General features: G+C 43.1%; 2 long non-coding RNA genes across 4 annotated transcripts in view; both read left to right on the top strand.

Moving 5' to 3' along the window:
- Positions 1-10730, top strand: part of LOC309367271 — a 161546-nt gene extending 150816 nt beyond the window's left edge. For both annotated transcript variants that reach the window (XR_014166973.1, XR_014166974.1), the window contains one exon: positions 10438-10730. This is a non-coding gene — a long non-coding RNA (uncharacterized lncRNA). The remainder of the gene's footprint in view (positions 1-10437) is intronic.
- Positions 1-22623, top strand: part of LOC309367383 — a 249841-nt gene that overhangs the window by 43063 nt on the left and 184155 nt on the right. The window lies entirely within an intron of this gene.

Below are 22623 nucleotides of genomic sequence, written 5' to 3'. Positions count from 1 at the left end.
TCTTATCTGTTTACAATTTATCTGAAAATATTCAATAAACCATTTCCATTCTTTGTTGTCTTGATTTCTTATTCTTCTGGAAAGTTTCACCATTTCTGCATATTCCACAAGCTTTTGAATCCATTCTTCCTTTTCTGGGACTTCTGCTTCTTTCCATTCTGAGGCAAGTAACATTCTTGCTGCTGTAGTCGCATACATGAACAAATTTCTATACATTTCGGGTAGTTCTGTCCCCATAATTCCCAAATAATGTTCCTATAATGTCGTGTGTTATTATTCATCATTCATATTATTATCAGCACCAGAATGAGATAATAATGGCCAATCTCTCTCCTTCAGGTGGACAACATCACAAGGACAGCACAAGGACACAATGACCAGTCTCTCTCCTTCATTGGCCACTATCAACATGAGGTCACAATGGCCAGTCTCTCTGTCTCTCCTTCAGGGATGCAGCATCCTCATGAGGTCACAATGGCCAGGAGAGGATAGGGAAAAACCAGATCACAGCAGGCTGTGTGTGCAGATGGTAGATGCAAGTATAGTCTGGTGCCCCAGATTCAATGGTGATCCTTCAAAGTCCAGTAGCCATCGCAGGTTGAGGGCAGAGTAGAGAGAAGAGATGGACTAGGCAGCAACTGATGGGCAAAGCAGCAGTAGAACAGCCAAGAGGAAACTACACTGGTACCTCGGATTACAGATGCTTCAGGTTACAGACGCTTCAGGTTACAGACTCTGTTAACCCAGAAATAGTACCTCAGGTTAAGAACTTTGCTTCGGGATGAGAACAGAAATCACGCAGCGGCAGTGTGGCAGCAGCGGGAGGCCCCATTAGCTAAAGTGGTGCTTCAGGTTAAGAACAGTTTCAGGTTAAGAATGAACCTCCAGAACAAATTAAGTTCTTAACCTGAGATACTACTGTACAGAAGCACTTGGAGAGGAAGAGAGAAGGTAATTTGGACAGGAGTAGCAATGCTCACCTGATTTCTTATTCTTCTGGTAAGTTTCACCATTTCTGCATATTCCACAAGTTTTTGTATCCATCCTTCCTTTGCTGGGACTTCTGCTTTTTTCCATTTTGGGAAAGTAACATTCTTGCCACTGTAGTAGGATACATGAATAGGTAGTTATATCCCTATAATTCCCCAAAGTAAAGCTTCTGGTTTTATTTACAAAAGTTATTTTAAATATCCTTTTCAATTCATTATATATCATTTCCAATAGCTTTAACTATGATATTACTGGGAACTGATTCAATGGTGCCATTGTTAAAGCCAGTGTTTGTTTGTTTGTTTTCTGGGGGTAATGCAGGGGTACGCATACCCCTAAACATTTTGTGAATCTTTCTACTTTTGTCCATTTACTGTATTTATTTTCCCCAATTTAAACTATAAAATGGTGGTTTTCTTGAGTCAAAATGAGAGTACCCCAAAACATTTCTTTGGGGGGGGGGGAAGCACTGGTTAAAGCTATTGGAAAAGTGTAGCAGTTCGATGGCCTCTCCAATTGAAAGGCTTGTCAGAGATCCTGGAGAGCCTCTGCTCATCAGAGGAGGTGACAGTGGATTCTCATCAGGCGTAGGGAAGCTGTGACCCTCCATTGGCCATCCTATCTGGGACTGATGTGATATGGAGTCCACAGAGTCCCACATCCCTGGATTAGATGGGAAAGTGTTCTAGCACATTGTAATACGGGTTTATGTGTTCAGGGATGACCTGTGAACCCGTAAGAGAAGGGACAGACTGTGCCCAAATAGCACCATCCTATAGAGCTACCGGGGATGTGGGTGGCACTGTGGATTAAACCACAGAGCCTAGGGCTTGCCGATCAGAAGGTCAGCGGTTCGCATCCCCGCGACGGGGTGAGCTCCTGTTGCTTGGTCCCTGCTCCTAGCAGTTTGAAAGCACGTCAAAGTTGAAGTAGATAAATAGGTACCGCTCCAGCGGGAAGGTAAATGGCGTTTCCGTGCCCTGCTCTGGTTCGCCAGAAGTGGCTCAGTCATGCTGGCCACATGACCCGGAAGCTGTATGCCGGCTCCCTCAGCCAGAGTCGTCTGTGACTGGACCTAATGGTCAGGGGTCCCTTTACCTTTACCTTTACAGAGCCACCACTGGATGCAACCCTGTAGCTTGATGATGCTAAATGTATAATGAGAATCCAAGGTCAAATTTCTTGGGACTCAAATGCACCTCCAGCTCATTAAGGTTTTTGCAAATAGCAATCATGGGTGTGTATGGATCTGGATCGAGACCCCAGGGCAGTGCTGTCATTGAAGGCTTAGCAGGCACCCCAGACAGGAAGCTAAGGGAAAAAACTTCAGTCTCTCTTAAGCAAAAGCAGAAGAGGAACCTTATGACTTCATCCATGAACCACTAAGTCCAGCGCCACCTAGGGACTAGATCATATTATTGCACAGTCCACCCAGGAGGAAAGGTTAACCCTTTTCTTCCTGTGCCATTTTCCTGATGAAATCACCCGCCTCCGAGATTCTGTTTCTTCTGGCTGGAAAGGTATATGTGTCCAAGTCATGCTAGCAAGTAATATTTTACTTGCCATTCATGCTGCAACTGGAACGATATTATTTGCTAAACAGGAAGAGCTGCACCCATTTAGGACTCATGGTTATTCAGTTTAATTTTGACAATGTTGCTTTTTTTACTGCCTAATCAAGTGATCAGTCGGTTAAAGGCAGCACAGTTGATCAGCTTGAAATTTTAATCAATTGGCATTCCCCAGGTTTCATGTGTCAACAAGAACATTATTAATTTCCCATTTCTTCTCCCTCAGACTTGTAAAAGGAACCACCCACAGCTTGAAAACAATGCGCCCAGAGGCTTTCTTTCATTACAGTCTTGAAAAAATAGATCAGGAGAGCCGGGGAGCAGTGTCTCAAAAAAGAAATGCATACGGTTGATAATGTCTTTGATAAACAGCATTTTGTGAAGAATAAAGCAGAAATAAAGAGATTGGATACCCCCCCTCCATAGTGCCACAGTTATTATTATTACTATTATTCACTGAATTTATATACCACCCTATAGCCGGTTAAATATACTGCAAGGGAAGAAAGGCGATGTATAGACACACATGCCCAATGTTGAAGAAAACTCAGCCTTAACACACTAGGCTAATTGTTTGAGAACAGCTTATCTGTTTGGAAATGTGACCCCGTCAATATTGTCAAGGTCATTGGAACTGGTGTCGATTTGCTAAATAGAGGATTGGCTGGTAAAATGAAATATGTTTTGCAAGAAGCTCTGTTCCCATCACTTTAAGAACTGAAGCTAGAAATTGAGTATGTTGGAATAGAGAATGCTAACAATACTTTGTACCTATGTTGTACCTTGGAGAGGACGTGTAATTGTAAGCTACTTTGGGATCCAATGTGGACTGAAAAAAAGGTTATAATCATAATAAATAAATAAATAAAATAACCCAAAGATGAAACAAATACAAAAATGTATTTGTTAATGTAACAGAAATGTAAATGAGATATAGCATGGCCTCAAATTATTGAAATGAAGGTTGTGCACCAGCCACAAGATTTGCTTCAGACTCCAAATTGGCACTCTGGAAAAGAGCATGATTGGGTGAGAAGCACTTTGGAAGTAGTTCAGTTTGTCTCAGCATCCAAATCCTGATTCAGAAAAATTATAATTTACCACCTTCCACCCCCCCACAACCCACTCACTGTTGTGCGCTAAGCCATGCCCTCCCCCCGACCAACTGGATTGGTTGGCCAGGGGCTGTGATGTGGCCAGGACTCCCTAATGGTGTGGGGGCTTGGCCATGCCCCTGCTGCATGCAGGGAGACCACGTGGCTTGCCTGCAACACTACCCCGTAAGGAAGTGGAGTGGCGTTGGGAGCTGCCCAAAGTGGAAGGGGAAACCCAGCCGTGTGGGCGGGATATAAATAATAAATTATTATTATATTATTATTATTATCCACTCATTTCCCTCCCTGCACATGCCCTATGTGAATAAAGAAGTAAGTGGCTATATTGGTGTAGATCCACATACAATACCATTGGGCAAGTGTGGATACACCTCCACCCCAGTGCCAGGAGCGCCTACATCTGTTTTCAAATGGTGACGCTGTAGGGCGACACAGGACTCAGCTACATAGCTGCAAATAAAACCTTATAAGTGTGTTGTCAAGTGCAATATACCCATGTGACGCTAGATGGGGACAGTGAGCTATGGCAAATTCAAAATATTTTTGAAAATATTTATTAAAAATTTATTTTAAAATATTCTTAAAAAGCAATTTCACAACACAGAATCAAACTGCAATGAGCTTTTATATCTGAAATGGAGTGAGTTTCTCAAGAAGCACTTTTCAGGGACAAAAAATATATATGCGGGAGATCTAGATTTTAAGTGGAGTATGAAGAAAAAGAAGTACTCGGCTCCACTGATTCTAGAACAAAGTGTCATGTGTGTGCAGCCCGAATTTACCTTTTTCCTTCTTTTTGTTTTTCTGGAGGACAAACTGCTTTAGTTCTGCTTTGGCTTCTTTGAAATCAATGTCACCAGGTCTATCTATCTATCTATCTATCTATCTATCTATCTATCTATCTATCTATCATCTATCATCTATCTATCTATCATCATCTATCTCTCTAAAATCCTGACCCAGTGATAATAATTTATAAAATACTTGATTGCATTTATATTTACTCGCAATCTCATTTATAGTTCACAAGCCCCAAAATACTGTCTATGGTTTAAGGCAGGATTCAGGACTGGGTAGCCTTCATTCATAGAATGTTTAGGAAATGTGAGGGTTGAATTAAATAGATAGAGATGGATGGACGGAAGGACAGACAGACAGATAGGCAATGAATCCAGTTGGTGATCTTGGACACAGGAAAGAGCTTTTGAACCAGTGGACGTCTCCACTAATAGAAAAAGAGGGAATGCAATTCACTCCCACCCCTGTAGTTCTTCACATCACCTTCAACCTTTTTGGAGTTTCCTCCAGTTTTCTAAGGCTGATAGGTGGGGATCGGTGGCTGTGTGAGAAAATGATAATCAGAAATGCCCTATATTCTTTTTCTCTATTAGCAGAGGCATCTGCAGGATCAAAAGCCCTTCTGTAAGCACAAGGACACCTATCAGATCTCGATCTCGATCTGTATATGTATGTGTATATGCATATTTTCTTTCTCATAGGCTAGTTTTGCAGATTCCAGACCTTAATAGGTCTCTTGACTGCACATCAAAACTCCATTATCACAAAGAACTGTTGCTAAATTCCTTTAAGACACTTACACTCATAGAGAAGTTTCACCAGCCTTCCTTATCGGAAAAGAGTCTTGGCTTGAAATCAAGCAGGCCTTTTGGGTTTAAAATCTGACAGGCTTCAAAGTCTCCGTTAGGAGCACAAAAACTCAACCAATCCCATAGTGGAGTAGTGATTTTCCTGCCGCCCAGACTAGAGTATATCATGCTGTATGGATTAAGCAGCTTAGAGACTGGCAGCCATAAAGCATTCTCTACAGGCTCTGATGTGGCTTTGGAAAAAAAAGTTTGGCAGGCACTTATGCCACATTTGCCTAACAACTAAAGCAAATTACTGGTAACATGAGAAACTTGCAAAGATCTCGCTGCCATTAAGAAGTTGCTTTTGAGACAACGGTATCGGCCCACCGATAAGGTATCATAAAAAACCCTACCATCTCCACCCTTTACCATCACCAGCTGCAGCTTAGTCAGAGACAGGGGAATGCCAGAAGGCAAAGATTCGTAAAAGGGAAAGGTAGATTGCAAAGACTAGGCCATTTCAATTTGGAGTTGGGAAGAAAGGCAAGCGGAAGAGAAATCATGCAGAAAGGTCACTTGGCCTTGAGACGGTAAGGGTCACCCAGCGCAACAGCACAGAAAGACCAGAGGTGGGAAATGAAAACTACTGGCTCTCTCATGATACAAAGAAAGGACTTTAACAGGGTGGCATCTTTTGATGTAAAGAATATTTTAAAGAAGAGCCTGCTTTTATTTAAGACAGACGCACACACTTCATTTTTGACCCCCAAGGCGGTTTGTTTGTTTGTTTTGCAGGAGATTTAACTGAGTCCCTGTGCAAGGACTTCTGCTTCTGCAATGGGGCTTTCCCACCTCTCCTACCCCTGGGTTCCCTACAAAGTTGGCTCAGGATGTGTATGTGTGTCTGGAGACCCCTCAAAACATTGGATTGGGGAGGAGAGGGGGGGAATCGTTCCATCTGGCAAGCCGAAATGCTTGTGCTGACAGTCAGTGGTGCACAATATTGAATTCCTCCCATAGGGTGGCATCCAATTAAAAACTTCTGTTTTCACAAGGATTTCCATTTGCGCGACAGAAATCCCCCTCCCTCTGCTTTCCCCGTGCGATGTCCAAATCTGCTCCGGAGAGCTGGAAGGACTCCCAGAACAGATTTTTTTTTTGGGGGGGGAGGAGTGGGACATGGGGAGTGGAGAAAGTTGCACTGCGCAGCCAGAAGTCCTTGCACTAACGGAGCTACTTCATTTGATGCTATTTATTTATTTATTTATTTATTTATTTTGTAACAACATTTGTAACCTGCCAACTCATATGGGGGGGGGGGAATCATGGTGGTGTACAATAAAGTCAATTAAACTTCTTGAAATGTCATAAGATGTTTGCCCATTAATTCAACAGGGCATTCTCTGATAATTGTGTGAACAGGCAGAGTCCCCCAGATCCCGGGCGCCACCCCCCCCGTCATGTGGAATAACGACTCAAGACAACGTGCTATGGAATTAAATTGGCCACAACTTTATTATATTTCAGATGTGGGTAGACCTTGGCTTAGGCACTGGGCGCTCTCCCTCCCCAGTCCCCAGCCGGGGACATAGGGAACATCAGGGTTATCCAGTGTGTGTGGGGGGATGGGCCGGCTCTGGAGAACATATGTTCAAGCAGAGATAGCCGCCCCCGTTATGCCACCGTCGCAGGGGAGAGCAATGACGACCTCTAGGCGTAAGGTGAAAGCCTCTCCTCAAAAACCCCTTTAATGGGGAACTCTAGTATCGCAGCAACAAAGAGGAAGGGGGCATGGGTCACTGCTGCACGCCCCCCCCCCCATTCAGGGAAGATAGACTAAAGGATTCCACACGATGGAGTGAGCTCCTGTTGCTCTGTCAAAACTAGTAGTTTGAAAGCATGCCAGTGCAAGTAGCTAAATAGGTACCACTGCGGTGGGAAGGTAAACGGTGTTTCCGTGCACTCTGGTTTCTGTCATAAAAAAAGCTCACAAATTCAATCCTAAAAAAAAAGAAAAGGTTAACAACTTTGGTCGGCCCTCATGACCTTTCACTTCATCAAATCTGGCCCTCTTTGACACCACTGACCTAAAGCATTTACCTTAGTGCTTCCAGTAGTGAACAGCACTGTGGGGCTGTGTCTTTTAATTGACCTCCTGACAAGGGAGTCACTGCTGTTTACCAGGAGGAAGATGGGAAGAGCAATGCAGCAGAGAGGTTAGTGCGGTGCCACCACACTGGTGGAGCCAACATGGCAGTGTTTGCACTGCACTGACCTTCCTTGTGCCTTGCCCATCGTGCTCTCCTTCCCAATAAGCAGCAACAACTCAGTTGTCAGGAGATCAGACAAGTGCTTCCAATCTATCCTGCCGTCCGTGGCTGGTACTGTGTACCCCAACCATCTCCCCCGTGGCTCACACAGATAATACGCAGTCCTGCTAATTAAGATCCTTTAACCTTCTGCATGCAAAGCATGAAGCTATGGTCCCTGTAATTGCACCCTTTTGCATTTATTATTCTTGTCTTTTATTCTAATTTTAAAGTCTTGGTATGTTTTGTAAGCTGCTCCCACCCCTCCCCAAATTTTGTGTTTTGGGTGTTTGTAGTAAGCCACTTTGGACACTGTGGGAAAGTGGCATATAAATTGATTAAGCTAATTGCCTCCACACTAATAATGTCTCCCTTTGCCCCTAATAATGCTCTTCAAATGGAAGTGATTTCCTGTGGGAAAGAAATACAGCCGTGTGTGTACATTTGCCCTCACTCTCGCCCCTCATATTTATTTATTTATGTTTTCATTAAAAAAAATACTTTGTGGTTTTCTTTTGATATTTCCCAATTAAGTTGCCTAAGGTAGGGGGAGAATGGCAAGATCCTCTCAGTATATTTTTTCTATAATTCTTTACAAGGTCCTCTGTGACTTTGGTTAATTGTCACATTGCATAGCCCTTTTATTTTTGTTCTTTAAAAAAGCGAAAGAGAACCTCATTTACCTTAGGTATAGGAATTTTAATGTCGGAAGCGAGATGGTTTATTCATTCAAAAAATATTTTATGGGAACTTGTTCCAAGCTGAAGGAACTCATGTAAAAACTCGCTCCCGGGGGAACCACTTTCTTGCAGTCTCACATCTGAAACAAAGGAGGAATTTTCTTTGGGTAAACTCAAAGCAGAAAGCTCAGGGTCACAAACTAGGATTTCCCTCGCCTGCAGGACAGCTTGTTATACCGAAAGGCCCTCCATTTCCAGCAGATGTACGGAGACTCTGTTATATAACCCACACATTTGTTGTCCTGTCAGGCCAGGATGTGGAGTCAACCTCAGTGAAATTAAGGACAGCGAAAGGTCCTCCTCAGATCACAAGACTTTAATGAATTCAGAATGGATATTAAAGACAGCTCTGGAAGGTGGTCTAGTCACTCATTATTCTCCTGTGGGAAGGCTTTAGCGGTTAAACCAGATTAGCTAAATGCTGTCATTTCATAAGTCACTTGTGATTAAGAGCAACCAGTCTGGTTTTGTGCTCCCCTTCTTCAAAGAGAAGCACATGAAGCAGGAATGAAGGGGTGGGCGAGTATTTATTTACTAGATTTACACTCCTCTGCCAATGTGCTCAAATCAAGTTTACAAAAATAATGCCTTACAACAACATGGCTGATGTTAAAGTAAAAAAAAAAAAAAAGGAATAATGAGGGAAGGGGGCAAATTTATGCAGAGTTACATGGAGCAAATCCCAGGAAGCCCAGTGAGACTTATTTCTGAGAAATAGGCACAGGATCAGGCAGTCAAGTTCCAGTTCTTAGGTTGCATACACATTATAGGCTTAAAGCACACCCAAAGCACGTTTAGCACTGTGGTCTAAACCACTGAGCCTCTTGGGCTTCCCAATCAGGTCAGTGGTTCGAATCCCCACAGTGGAGTGAGCTCCCGTTGCTCTGTCCCAGCTCCTGCCAAACCTAGCAGTTGGAAAGCATGCCAGTGCAAGTAGATAAATAGGTACTGCTGTGGCGGGAAGGTAAATGGCATTTCCATGTGCTCTGGTTTCTGTCACGGTGTTCCGTTCACTAGAAGCAGTTCAGTCATGCTGGCCACATGACCCAGAAAGCTGTCTGTGGACAAACGCTGACTCCATCAGCTTGAAAGCGAGATGAGCCCCTCAACTCCATAGGTACCTTTGACTGGACTTAATCGTCCAGAGGTCCTCAACTCCATAGTCACCTTTGACTGGACTTAATCGTCCAGGGGTCCCTGAACATTTTTTTTAACCTTCCTTCAAGAGTGTGGTGCTTGGCCCCAGCTAGGGCAGTGGAGGGGGCCCTTATCGCCACACCTGTCCATCTCTGATACAGCCAGGTGGTATGGCCATAGATAGGAGGCGGGGATCTTATCTAAGCTCAAGGGCCACATTCCTTCATGGGCAGCTTTCCAGGGACTTCCAATGGCCTGGCTCAACAGAGGGCAGCTTAAAGTTCTCCAAACTGCGGTACAGCTTCAATTTTTCATTCAGTGGGTCCCTGGTAGCTCCAGTTGCAGAGGATCTCCGGTGGGACTTCTACCTGAGACCTGGCTGCCAGTTGCCATAGACCAGGGTCAGTGATGATGAAGTCAAACAACAACTGGAGGGTCTCAGGTTCCCCAACCCCAGAGTTGAAAATGTTGAGCTATGCAGACCAACGTTCTGACTCATGTTTATATGTTGTTATTTTACATGTTCTCTTAACACCTTGTGTTTGACGGCCAGTTAAGTAGGAAATGTACTGCTAAATTAGGATTTGAACCAAGTCTGTGTCTAATCCACTTACCAGTTTTTAGCTTCTCTACCTTAATCATTTTACCCCTGAGGCTCCTGGTCTGCTGGCTGGCACCACCAACTGCCTTTGTTCTTTCCATTTCAATAACACTTCTAACCCCAAAATATGTGGAGGAGTAGAAAAATGTCCCTGCGGGTTTCCTATGGCTGTCACCCCTCTTCATCAGACAAATGAAAAGATGTTTCAGCTTTTATTGCATGTTTGTTTCTTGATGTCTGCAATTGAAAAATTATTGAGACAGGGCACAGATGTTTGGAAGGTTGGCATTTTATTCACATGAGTGTTAGAGTGGCACAGTCTGACTCACACATCTAAGACGCTACCTCACTGGGATCCTGATCCTGATCTCATTGTATTCGACAGGCCAAGAATTGATGAGTCAGAAATAAGGAACAAAGAACCTTTGAAGAAACATGGTTCCAAGAATTCCTGGCAGTCTCAACCCTAGTTGTAAAGATTACAGAGAAGACCATCTAGACAAAGTTACAATGATATTTGTGTGGGGGGAAAGACTGGAGAAGAAAAAGTCTGGCATGTAGGGAGGAGGGCAGAAAACCCTCTGAAAGAGATATTGGAAAATGTGGAAAATACAGCTGATGATGCTCAAATTCATATGGATCTGAAAAAATAAACACTGACTTTTCAACAAAAATCCACTCTGCCCCAACCTCACCTTTTCTTTAAACTGCAATTGCTGATAGACCAGCCTTAGGGTAAGGCTGAGTTCACGCAATCAGTTCCAATGACAGCAAGCACTTGATGGGCTTCTCCCAGCTTGCCTGCCACTGTGAGGTTATTGTCACAACTGATAGGAGAGGTGATCCTTGACAGCTAATCTGTACTTCCTTAAACCATCTTATAGCTATTCTTCTGCTTTACTTCCACTTCTCTTGCAAGGGTGTGAACTGATATGGTTTGATATTTGGATGCTAAGGGGCCTTGCTATGCATTGATCTGGTATTGCACAACCTCCAGGAATGGTGGGAAAAGGAAGAAGTACAGCTTAGGGCCTCTGCTCAGCTGGAATCTTTCAACATGGTCACCCAGTGAGACCCTGGATAGTTGACTTGCACCATGCCAGGGCTCAACTCTGGGGGATTCCCATGGAAGGAGTTTGGGCACGTCCCAATCATGACAGAGTGTCATTCCAACAGCAAGGGCTGAGTGGAATGAGGAACTGGATCCTTGCCCTACTGCCATGACAACCCAACTTTCTGCTGTAGTTAATACAGTTTTGGCTTGGTTTTACCCAACACCTGTGTCTTGTCTCAGTTATTGCACCACTCCTGCAGGGCCTCAGATTGTGCCTGCCTGGGCAACATGGCTATCCCACTGGAAATTGTAATATTTAGTTTATTTACAAATACACAGGTTGAACATAGCTGGAGATGCAGACAAACTATCCAATGCATTGCTTTTGAATCAAATTTCCAGGGAGGCAGCCAGCATCTTGAGGTACCAAACTCTGTATATGCTATGAAGATCAGATGAGAAGAGTCTTAATTTGCATCAGTCACTAGCCATAGCAATAAAATAAAATAAGATATACTGATGACAGAGGTAAAAACTTAACTATACAAAATACAGTGGTACCTTGGGTTAAGTACTTAATCCGTTGTGGAGGTCCGTTCTTAACAGGAAACTGTTCTTAACCTGAAGCACCACTTTAGCTAATGGGGCCTCCTGCTGCTGCCGCGCTGCCGGAGCCTGATTTCTGTTCTCATCCTGAAGCAAAGTTCTTAACCTGAAGCACTATTTCTGGGTTAGCGGTGTCTGTAACCTGAAGCGTATGTAACCTGAGGTACCACTGTACATTTGGGAGGTTTACATCAATAATCAAATAATAGATCTTATTCTAATTGCCCCCGCTAAAAACCTTGCAGTTTTTGCTGTCACCTGATCATCTTGATCTGCTAGAAGAAAGGTCACTGTAGCAATGGCTGAGTGACCCGGCATGGACAATAGTAGAGGGGTAATAACCTCACTCCTCAAATCTTTATAAAGAATGCAAGCCAGAAGCAGATGAGCCACTGACACCGCCATCTCCACATGGACATAACCATTTTTCCTGCAGAAATCGACCCTCAAGTACAGCCAAAGGCAGTATATTCAATCCTGTGAGAGTGAAAGTGCATCTGTATTTTGGAATTGTTAAATTTTGCAAATAGGGTGCCAAAGTGTTGAAATGACTCGGTGGGAAATAATCATACCATGGACAAAATTTCCTTATTCTGCCCAAATTATTCTGTCGCTGTGCGAAGAAGTATTTCTTTTTGTCTAGCCTAAATTTTTTGCCATTCAACTTTGTTGGATGACCCCAGTCTCCTATTAAAAAAACCCAACAAGTTTGTTTATCAGTGTTTGAAAATAATCGCCAAACAAGATGGCAAAGCCAGTCCCATGCTCCTGCTGATGCATTTGCACTGCACTGACATCCCTGATGCCTTACCCCTACCTCTCTTCAGCTTGGTATGCAGCAGCCAGAGAGTGGTCAGCTAAGTGACACAGCCTCTCTGCACCATCTGCTACTGGCAGCATCCCAGAATGGCAGCTTGCTGAGTCTGGCACATGTGAGCACACTTTGAGGAGCAAACCGGCAGGCTACAGGTGAACAGAAGAACAGCAGGCAACGTTGGCATGGCATCTTAAATGCATGTGCCCCCTGCCAAGGGGTGGATTAGGAAAGGGAGACCAGATGGCAGGAGGCAAGTGGTTGAAGCTACAGCAGTGTGCATGAGCCTGTCTTGCAGCCTAGTTAGCCAGCCTGCAGTTGACTGCAAATTCTGGACCAGGTAAGATAGGCTTGCCATGCATCCAGATTTTCCCAGACATAACCAGCATTCAGCCCTCACAAACAGTGTCACTGAAATGACTGGGGAAATCCAGGCGTATGGTAGCCCGTGTCAGTAGTGTAGATTTTGACAAATTTCAAATTTCATGAAAGATAGCTCAAGAACTCAAAAGATTGACAACTTTGCAAACATAACAAAACAAAAAATCCTCAACAACTTTTGTTTCTGGATTTTCACTTTTTGAAATATGGCAACCCTAAGGTAAGTTCTTCCGGGGGAAATAATATTCAATTCTCAATATATATGAGCATTACAAGTTGAACAAATTCATATCCTAAAACAGATGATTCTGAGAATCAGTGACAGTACTGCATCTAGTTAGGATTTGCTTCAGAGTAGGAAAATAAGAAGAGTCTCCTGAATCATGCCAGCGGCCTAATACTTCAAAAGTATTGTAAGATCTCAAGCCCACCCTTTAAGAACTCATTGAATTCTTTACAAATTTCAAGAAGATTGTTCCAAATTCCTCTTGAAGAAAATGGGGGCGGGGGACGGGACCCTGGTAGCATGTGGCTTGCCAGTTTTGTTTTGTTTTTCTTTTCGCTGACACCAGAAAAGGGAGTTCCACTTTCCTGAGAAAGGAAGGTGGAATGACTCATACGGCACTGAGGAAAGCAAGACCCACACTGGATAAAAGACAAAGAAAATAATTCCTAGCATGAGCAACGCTGGCTGTGCCAAAGAAAGGATTTAACAGAAATGGAAATCCCCTACCTGACGGTAGAAGGTAAAAGGATGAGTGCAGCAAGTTTGCTCATTCCAGTGTTTTAAAAGACAAACCAGGTGCATTTGGACATTTGACAACTGAGCTAATCCTATCATTTGTGCCAACTTTGCATTTCCGATCCAGGAATCATTAATTATGTGGGTTAAACAGTAATATCGTTTTCACATATTGGACTTGGTAGGCTTAGAGAATTTGTACATGAGCTAAAGGTGTGATCAAGGCAGGCACCTGCATGACGCTTACTCTGGAGGAATCCCACTGAAAGGACTTCCCACGTTATATCACCAAAGCAGGGGCTAAAATTAACAGGCAAATCCTCCTGAAGGATGAGATGAGAATAGGTTGGGACTTGTATTACCAGGCAGTCAGTTGAAGTTTGCTGAAGTTGCACCAGAAATGGTTGCTTGGTGCAACATAGCAATCTTCACAATGGAACTGGAAGGAAAGAGATCAGGCATGGGCAAACTCGGCCCTCCAGATGTTTTGGAACTACAACTCCCATCACCCTTGACCACTGGTCCTGTTAGCTAGAGATGATGGGAGTTGTAGTCCCAAAACATCTGGAGGGCCAAGTTTGCCCATGCCTGAAAGAGATCATAGCAAGAGCACCACATGAACAGGATCTGAGCCACTAAGAATTTTGACAAGCAATGGCACCGGGATTTTCTGAGTTTCCTGGTTTTGAATTCATCTGGCTTGTAATTTCCTGGCCTGAAATGCTTAACAAGATCCTGAACTGCCTTTGTCAGCATTCAACAGGCCAGGTGCCCAAAGCCAGCAGAATAGCAGGCTCATGGGCAGAAGCACTTTAGCATTAACCCCACAAGCTTGATGAAATTGCGTGCCAAGGCCCTGGGCCCCGCAGTTCCCATAGATAACAAACACATGGAGACGAATATGTAGGTTTATGGGATAAATTAGGCCACAACTTTATTGGTTACAGATGTGTTTGGCTTAGGCATGGGGTGAAAACCAGGCTATATTCCAACTCCTGCCCGTCTTCAGGGAGTCTAACTAAGCGTAAACCACCAATAGGGGGAGCCCTATGGGGGTCCCCGTTGGGGTCATGGCATGGCCCTAGCCCACATCCAGGCTTTGGACAAGATCCACTCCCCCCCAGATCGCTTTAACAGGATACCCTTATTGAGGAGGGGCAAGCAGCAGCTACAACCTCCCCTCCCTTAAACAAAAGCTTACCCAATGCCTCATGCCCTGGCCATGCTGATTGGACAGCTGGGCGCATGACGTGGCCAGGAGTAAGCATGATGAGGGCAGCATCCCTCAGTGCCAGACAGATCACTGAGAGGTCCTGGATGCCTGGCTGCAATGCCACCCACCAGGGAAGGTGTGCAGACCTCTCATCGATTGCTGCAAAATTGTATGAATTTCTTCAATGCAATTTATAACATCCTGCTGCATCACATCAACTTGTATTCCTTGTCACTTCAGCCATGCATGTGGAGCCAAAGAAAATACCATTCCCTTACTTTCAGGGAAAACATAGGCTTCCCCCAAATGCTCTCCAAGAAAGCTTGCAAGAACAGAGCTGCTTTCAAGATGAGGGGAACTCTCCCACTCATTTCTGCTATGCCAAGCCAAACATGCAAAACTGACCTGTTTTTATTTGCATTGAAAGTGATAGGGTAAGCTCGCACAGCAAAAACATATAGATGCCTTGTACTTCTGAGTCGGGTTATTGATTGATTATGGTGTGCTCTGCCCAGAAGTAGCTCTTTCCAGGATTTCAGGACCTTTTACTGGTTCCACCTACCTGAGATCCTTTTAACTGGTGACATCTAGAATTGGACGGTAAAGGTAAAGGTAAAGGGACCCTTGACCATTAGGTCCAGTCGTGGCCGACTCTGAGGTTGCGGCGCTCATCTCGATTTATTGGCCGAGGGAGCCGGCGTATAGCTTCCGGGTCATGTGGCCAGCATGACTATGCCACTTCTGGCGAACCAGAGCAGGGCACGGAAACACCGTTTACCTTCCCACCGGAGTGGTAACTATTTATCTACTTGCACTTTGATGTGCTTTTGAACTGCTAGGTTGGCAGGAGCAGGGACCGAGCAACAGGAGCTCACCCCGTTGCGGGGATTCGAACCACTGACCTTCTGATCGGCAAGTCCTAGGTGTCCCTATATCCTATATATGTGTCCCTATATAGAATTGGACACAGGGTCTTAAAAACTACAGTGGTATCTCGGGTTACAAACACCTTGGGTTACAAACAGTTCAGGTTACAGACTCTGCTAACCCAGAAGTAGTACCTCAGGTTAAGAACTTTACCTCAGGATGAGAACAGAAATTGCACGGCAGCTATGCAAAGGACCAGGGCTGTACTTCATAAAGCATTGGACCTCTATCCATGAAATCACCTTTGAACACAAATCTCAAATGAAAATCAGGGCAGTTGTGAGTCTAAGGCTGCAGATCCAGGGAATTCAATGGACCTAACTTCATAATCCTATGCAGGTTAAATCAAAAGTTAAGGCTAAATGAGTTCAGTGAGAGTTACTCTAAAGTAAACATATTGCAGCCTCACTTCTCAGTAAACAAGGATAAGATTGTGCCACAGTCCTAAGCACAGCTGCTTAGAAACTCGAATGAAAATCATTGTGATGTAACTCCAAATGAATACATTTCGGATAGGGAACACAAATTTAGGTTTTGGGCTATATATCCTTTCTCTAAACCCTGTTTGTTCCACTGTTTAACTCCATAAACTGCAACTGAACATTTATGGCTATAACAGTGGAATTCCATTCAATTCTACTCAAAAGGAAGGCCCATTGAGCAATAGAGCTTACTGTGGGATAAACAGAGGATTGCAGCGTAGATATTGTTTCTTCTCTGGAAGCTTCTGTTCAGCACTCATGCAGCATTAAGACTGCAATCCTATACTTAACCTGGGATTATTTTTATGGTCCGAGATAAGGAGTAGTGCCTTTGATTTTATCAGACATATTTCCAGGTTTTTTTTAAAAAAATGATCTGGATCACTGGGGGTTCAAGAAGCACTTCAGAGGTACCCCTTTCACTCAAGCTGCCTCATACAGATCACATTTCAACTCTGACAAGCTCTAAGTCCTCCCAAGGCAGCCCACTTTAGTTTAGAATTAATCCTCATCCAATGCACACCCCTAGTTTTTAAATGGAACGGTCTTAATCTTCTGTTTCATCCATATCAGTTTACATAGTTTCTTTGTGCCTTTTAGTGGTTTGCTATTTTATTTGACAACTTTTGAGCTCTTACGGTTTTATGAGTTTGTACTTTTCCTTGTATTTTTATATGTTGTTCTGTTGTTCCCCGCCCTGGGAATTTAAGATAATTTGGAAAGCAGGCTATAAATGCTCTAAATACAGGAGTATTGGCCATGGATGTAGTGACTGGTATTTCTCCACTACTTACATCTCTCACTTCTGAACAGGGAATTTGTGGGGTGGGGAGCGGACGACTAATTGACAGCAGACACAAGTTTTCATCATATCTGAATGGTGTCAGATGTGAACAGGATATGTAGAACGTTCAGGCCTGTCTCGTGCATCTAATCAAAATGACAGACATGCCATTTATCCCTTCCATTTCTGTGTTTTTGAGATGCAAAGAAGGAAACAGAACTAGCTCTGATAAAACCTTCCATCTATTCCTGCCATGAGCAATGACTTCATATGAGCGCGCTCTCTCTGTCTACAGCTTGATGCCCTCCAGATGTTGCCAGACTACTGCTCCCATCATCCTTGACTGTTGGATATGTTGGCTGGGGCTGATGGGAGTTGGAGTCTTACAACATCTGCAAATCACTAGGCTGAGGAATGTTGCTCTATATGATGTTAACTGCATAAAATAGCCCCTCTTGGTTACACCCCATTCCTCCAAAACATAGAGGTCAGATGGGAAACACCTTTTTAAAACTCTTATAGGCAGAGGTTGACTAATAAAAGGATCTTAACGTATCAGAGATCTTCTTACTTTCCAGGCAGACGTACAGATAAATGATCTTCTGTGTTTATTCGCTGCCATAATTCACATGGAACATCTACTGAATCGAAAGGTGATGTTAGGGTCCAAACCCCTAGTCAATGTGAGTGTTGTGTGATTAAAAACTGCAGCTTTGGACTGCAGCCAAGTTTTCACAGGTCAGATAACATAGGGGAATATTTCAGTCTGCGCCACTTCCTGTACTCCCCATGAAGTATGTTGAGTCAAAACATAATGAATGCTGGTTACATTCCTCTCAAAACAATAGTCCCTATTTACCAAACAGAATTCAACATATAGATGCTAGATATATATATTTTTTGAGGGTAAGTTTCTTGACATTTAATTCCATCCCCTCTCCCTATATGCTGTACATCAGACACACAATATAGGGCATACATAGAAAGGGAATACAGTGGTGCCTCAGGTTAAGTACTTAATTCGTTCCGGAGGTCCGTTCTTAACCTGAAACTGTTCTTAACCTGAAGCACCACTTTTGCTAATGGGGCCTCCTGCTGCTGCCATGCCCCCAGAGCACAGTTTCTGTTCTCATCCTGAAGCAAAGTTCTTAACCCGAGGTAATATTTCCCGAGGTTAGCAGAGTCTGTAACCTGAAACATATGTAACCTGAAGCGTATGTAACCCAAGGTACCACTGTACTGTATATAATGTTTGGAGAATTCGTGCCATATTTAAAATATATGCAGAGAACATGTTACCTATTTTTGTTTTTCTTAACTAATCCCCAGATCTGTTGGCTGGAGGGCATTTGAAAGACATGGAGGTGCCTTACCGCTGGTACAGAAGAGCTGCTTCCATGAAGCGGCACATCTGCAACATAAGACCCTGCTACCCCCGCGAGTATCTCCCCAGGCATAGCGCTACTACTGCTGGCTCTTTGGAGGCAATAATCACCATTATTCCCCCAAAATGAGGCATTATTTTTATTATTAATTGAATTTGTATACCGCCCTATACCCAGAGGTCTCAGGGCGGTTCACAGAAAAGATCAACATAAAAACCACAATATATATAATCAAAATAAAAACAACAACCCAATTATACTCCCCCTCCAACAAAGATCCACATTTTTAAAAAAGGTATAGGATGTCAGTCAGATCAACCAAAGGCCTGGTTAAAAAGGAACGTATTTGCCTGGCGCCTAAAAGTGTGTAATGAAGGTGCCAGGTGAACTTCCCTGGGGAGAGCATTCCACAGACGGGGAGCTACTACAAAGAAGGCCCGTTCTCATGTCGCCACCCTCTGGACCTCTCGAGGAGGAGGCACATGAAGGAGGACCTCAGAAGATGATCTCAGGGTCCAGGGAGGTTCATATGGAAAGAGGCAGTCCTTGAGGTATTGCAGTCCTGAGCCGTTTAAGGTCAAGACCAGCACTTTGAATTGGGCCTGGAAACTAATTGGTAGCCAGCGCAGTCGCTCAAGTGAGCAACCTGGCCACTGAATTCTGCACTAGCTGAAATTTCCGAACCGTCTTCAGAGAGCCATTGCAGAGGTTGTCCTGGATCTACTGAATCCAAGACCCATTCATTTTTAGAGGGACCCCAGAGGGTTCCTATCTACAGCCTGGAGATGGAATATAATATAGCTTCTCTCTCCATCCCACTACAAGCAATGAAGGGGTATTTTTAAAAGTAAATGTCCATGCGGTAAAGAAAAAAGTCTACACAAAAGCAAGCCCCTACCCATCCCAGCCAGAACACACACCTTCATACTTCAGCCTTAACACAGCAGTGAGTGTGTGGGCACACATTTAAACTTTAGTTAGTGGGTGGGGGGGGATCTTTCTGCAAAGACCAACCAATTTTCAAAATGTGGTAGATAAGCTTTGGCGTTACACAGAACTCTTCCTTAAAATGATGTCCATCAAAAAAAGAAGAAGCATTGGTAGAGGCAGTGCTATTTTTCTAGAAAAAGAGGTGCCAGAAGTGGAAGGCTCTGTCACTAGAGACTAGGGCCCTGCAGGGCTTGACATCTTTCTGCAGGGCCTGCAAGACAGAGCTGTTCCACCAGGCCTTTGGCCAGGGCACAGCCTGACTCCCTCCCTCGGCAATCTTCGTGGAGCTCTGGCACAATGGTTGCCAGTGGCTTGATTTGAATCAATTTTATAATGAATGATTTTAGAGTGTTGTTTGTGCTGTACTTTGTACTGTTTTATTGTTGTTAGCCGCCCTGAGCCCGGCTTCGGCTGGGGAGGGCGGGATATAAATAATAATAATAATAATAATAATAATAATAATTATTATTATTATTATTATTATTATTATTATTATTATTATTACCATGAACAGCTCCCTTGTTCTCTTAGCAATGGCACCTGCCTGAGAGGCGCCAGAACTGAGTTCCAGTGAGTTCTGGATGAAAGCAAAGCCCTGTGTAGAAGATGTTTCTGCGTGAGGAGACAGTGCTAAGGCCTTGTCTCTTTCTATGTTAAAATGTTCTGGAGTCAGCTGCTAATTTAATTCTAGAACCATAGATGCATTTCTGAAGAGAGCTCTTCTATGGCTTATCTCAGCATGTCTCTGGCTAACCTCAAGTCTTAATTACTAAGGCTCATAAATGTTGCATCACAATATCTATTCAGTCTGGAAGGGCTTCCTCTTTTATTATGTTGACCAAAATCAGCCATAGACATGGGGCAGACAGAGGGATCATCCAGATGACTTATTTATTGAGCATTCATCCTCATTTGCTCGCGTAAATAGTCCATGGTTGCATTATGCATTTGTTCTGATTTGTTTGTGGGGCAGCTATATGACAACAAACATTCATCATGATTTGCTTGTCGGGTGTTTTCACATCTTAATGTTAGTCATTTGTTCATGCCACACTTTTCAATGCTTTCATTTTCCTAACTGCAAGAAGTCTCCTTGCTTTTTTTCAAGTGGAGTTGTTGAACCAGGATGACACAATTAATCTACTTGAATTGTGATATGCACTTGAATCCCTCCTGCAAAATACTATGAGTCTGGAGGTGCCTGTAGAGGTTTGGGATGGAGGATGTTGTTGTCTGAGCAGGCACTGAAAAGCCGTAAGGGATGGCTTGCTAATCAATTCCCTCCTATACATGCGGACAATGTATAGGCACAGCCTGTAGATTTTAAAACTTGTTTTCACAATGATAAAAAGCTATAAGGGACTCTAAATGCTGAATCTAATATTTAAATTTGCAGTGATACCATACACATGTAATAATATGAGACCGATAAGCCTTAGGAAGAGGAGCCACACCAACTGAAAGATTGGTCAAAGGATGACAAAATGTGAACTTTCTCTTTGCAACCACAAAGGTGCTGTTCTTTTAGGTACTCAAACAAGGTCCCAATGAATTTAAAATTGCTGGGAATCTGAATGTAGGTTCGTCAGTGAAAGCAGATGAATGAAGAATGGGTCATACAGACCCACAGTGTTGAGAATTGTGTGGGCAGTTTGTAGGGTGCCTGGGGAATATTAAGGGGGAGGAGCAATTAAGTAATTACCCTCATTCTGTCATTCCGTCTGTAAGCAGAAATATGAGAGGAATTTGGGTCCTGATTCAGCACTGAACCACAGTAGGTTTGTTCCCCTACCCGCATGTAGACCCAATGACTTAGCCAGATTATTCACCTGCTTGAAGGCTGTTGCAAGCTTAATCATGTTCCTAAAGCAAAACCACAGACATTCTTGCTTGGCTGCTAAAGTAGGTCTGTGGTTTTGACCTAAGTAGTAGTAGTACTTTCCATAGAGGGATCAAATGATGGCATCTCAGTGGGGACCAATTAATACCGCAAAATATTAGCTTTCCTTTCAGGACCACACGTAGGAGTAGCGTTTACATAGGTATCCCACATCTTAGATCACCATGTAGGGAGTCTCTTTAAAAAAATGCAGGATATGCAAAGCTGTGCAATCTTATAAAATTTATACCCTTCATGATTTTCTTAGCAACACATTCATGTCAGGCAACAACAGCTAGCAAAAGCTAGCTCTTCAAGATTAATTTTCTTTGTTATAACCAGTCGGAATCAGTGTGGGGAATTTTATGACACTTCGTAGACAGTTCTGAGGGAACAGTTCTGAGGGAATGTAAATGTACAGACACTAATTTTGCCACCATAAACATAAATACACAATTCAAATACATATCATAAAAACAGGAGAAATAAATAGCTGATTGACGTAAAAGTGGAAAATATTGATTTGAATGGTTATAGTAAAATATGCAGGAAACTATGATATGTAATATGAACCATGGAAGGAGAAGAAGGAAAGTCATTGGATTTGTAAAATGATTAATTTGATATGTAGAAAAATTAAAACTCAATAAAAATTATATATATTAAAAAACCCCAAGAGAAATCATCCACACAGCATAAGCTATGCCTATATATTAGCATATGCAAATTTATGCAGATGTTCTCTTCTTTCATGATGCATAAGTGGCCAGCCTGAGCCCTTGGTAGCAGTCCTAAAAGTCTCAAGCCCTCTATTCCAATTATTATTTTGTAAAATGTAGGAGAAACAAGAGGGTGGCTACTAATTGCTCTGAATTGCTCACCCCAGTACCAAGAAAGCCTTGGAATTTCAGGGGAAACATCAAAATTCATTTCATATTTATTTGTTACACTCTGATTGCCCATCTTCTTTTCTTCTTCTGGGACATAAAAAATGGATTAGATGAAAGTTTTATGTGCTGAGTTGGTCAGGAAAATCTGCCTTTCTTGTGGATATCTATAATTAAAATGCTCTGGCTATGTAGTCTGATGGAAAGTAACAGAGATGGAGACTGTATCTGATGGGCATGTAAATATATTGAGCTGGTTTTATGACTTGTTGTTCTTTTGGCATAACACAATCAGCCAATTACATATTAAAAATATGAGTCGTTGATTTGTTGCTTGCATGGATGCATTTATTTAGTTCATTTTATGGGATAGGGAAGTCAGATAGGCCCCAGACCTCTTTACAGATAGCCTGGTCTGTTGTAAGCT

Source organism: Podarcis melisellensis, assembly GCF_964234715.1.
Source record: "Podarcis melisellensis genome assembly, chromosome: 3".
Classification (NCBI taxonomy): Eukaryota; Metazoa; Chordata; class Lepidosauria; order Squamata; family Lacertidae; genus Podarcis; species Podarcis melisellensis.
This window is presented reverse-complemented; position numbering and strand designations above follow the sequence as displayed.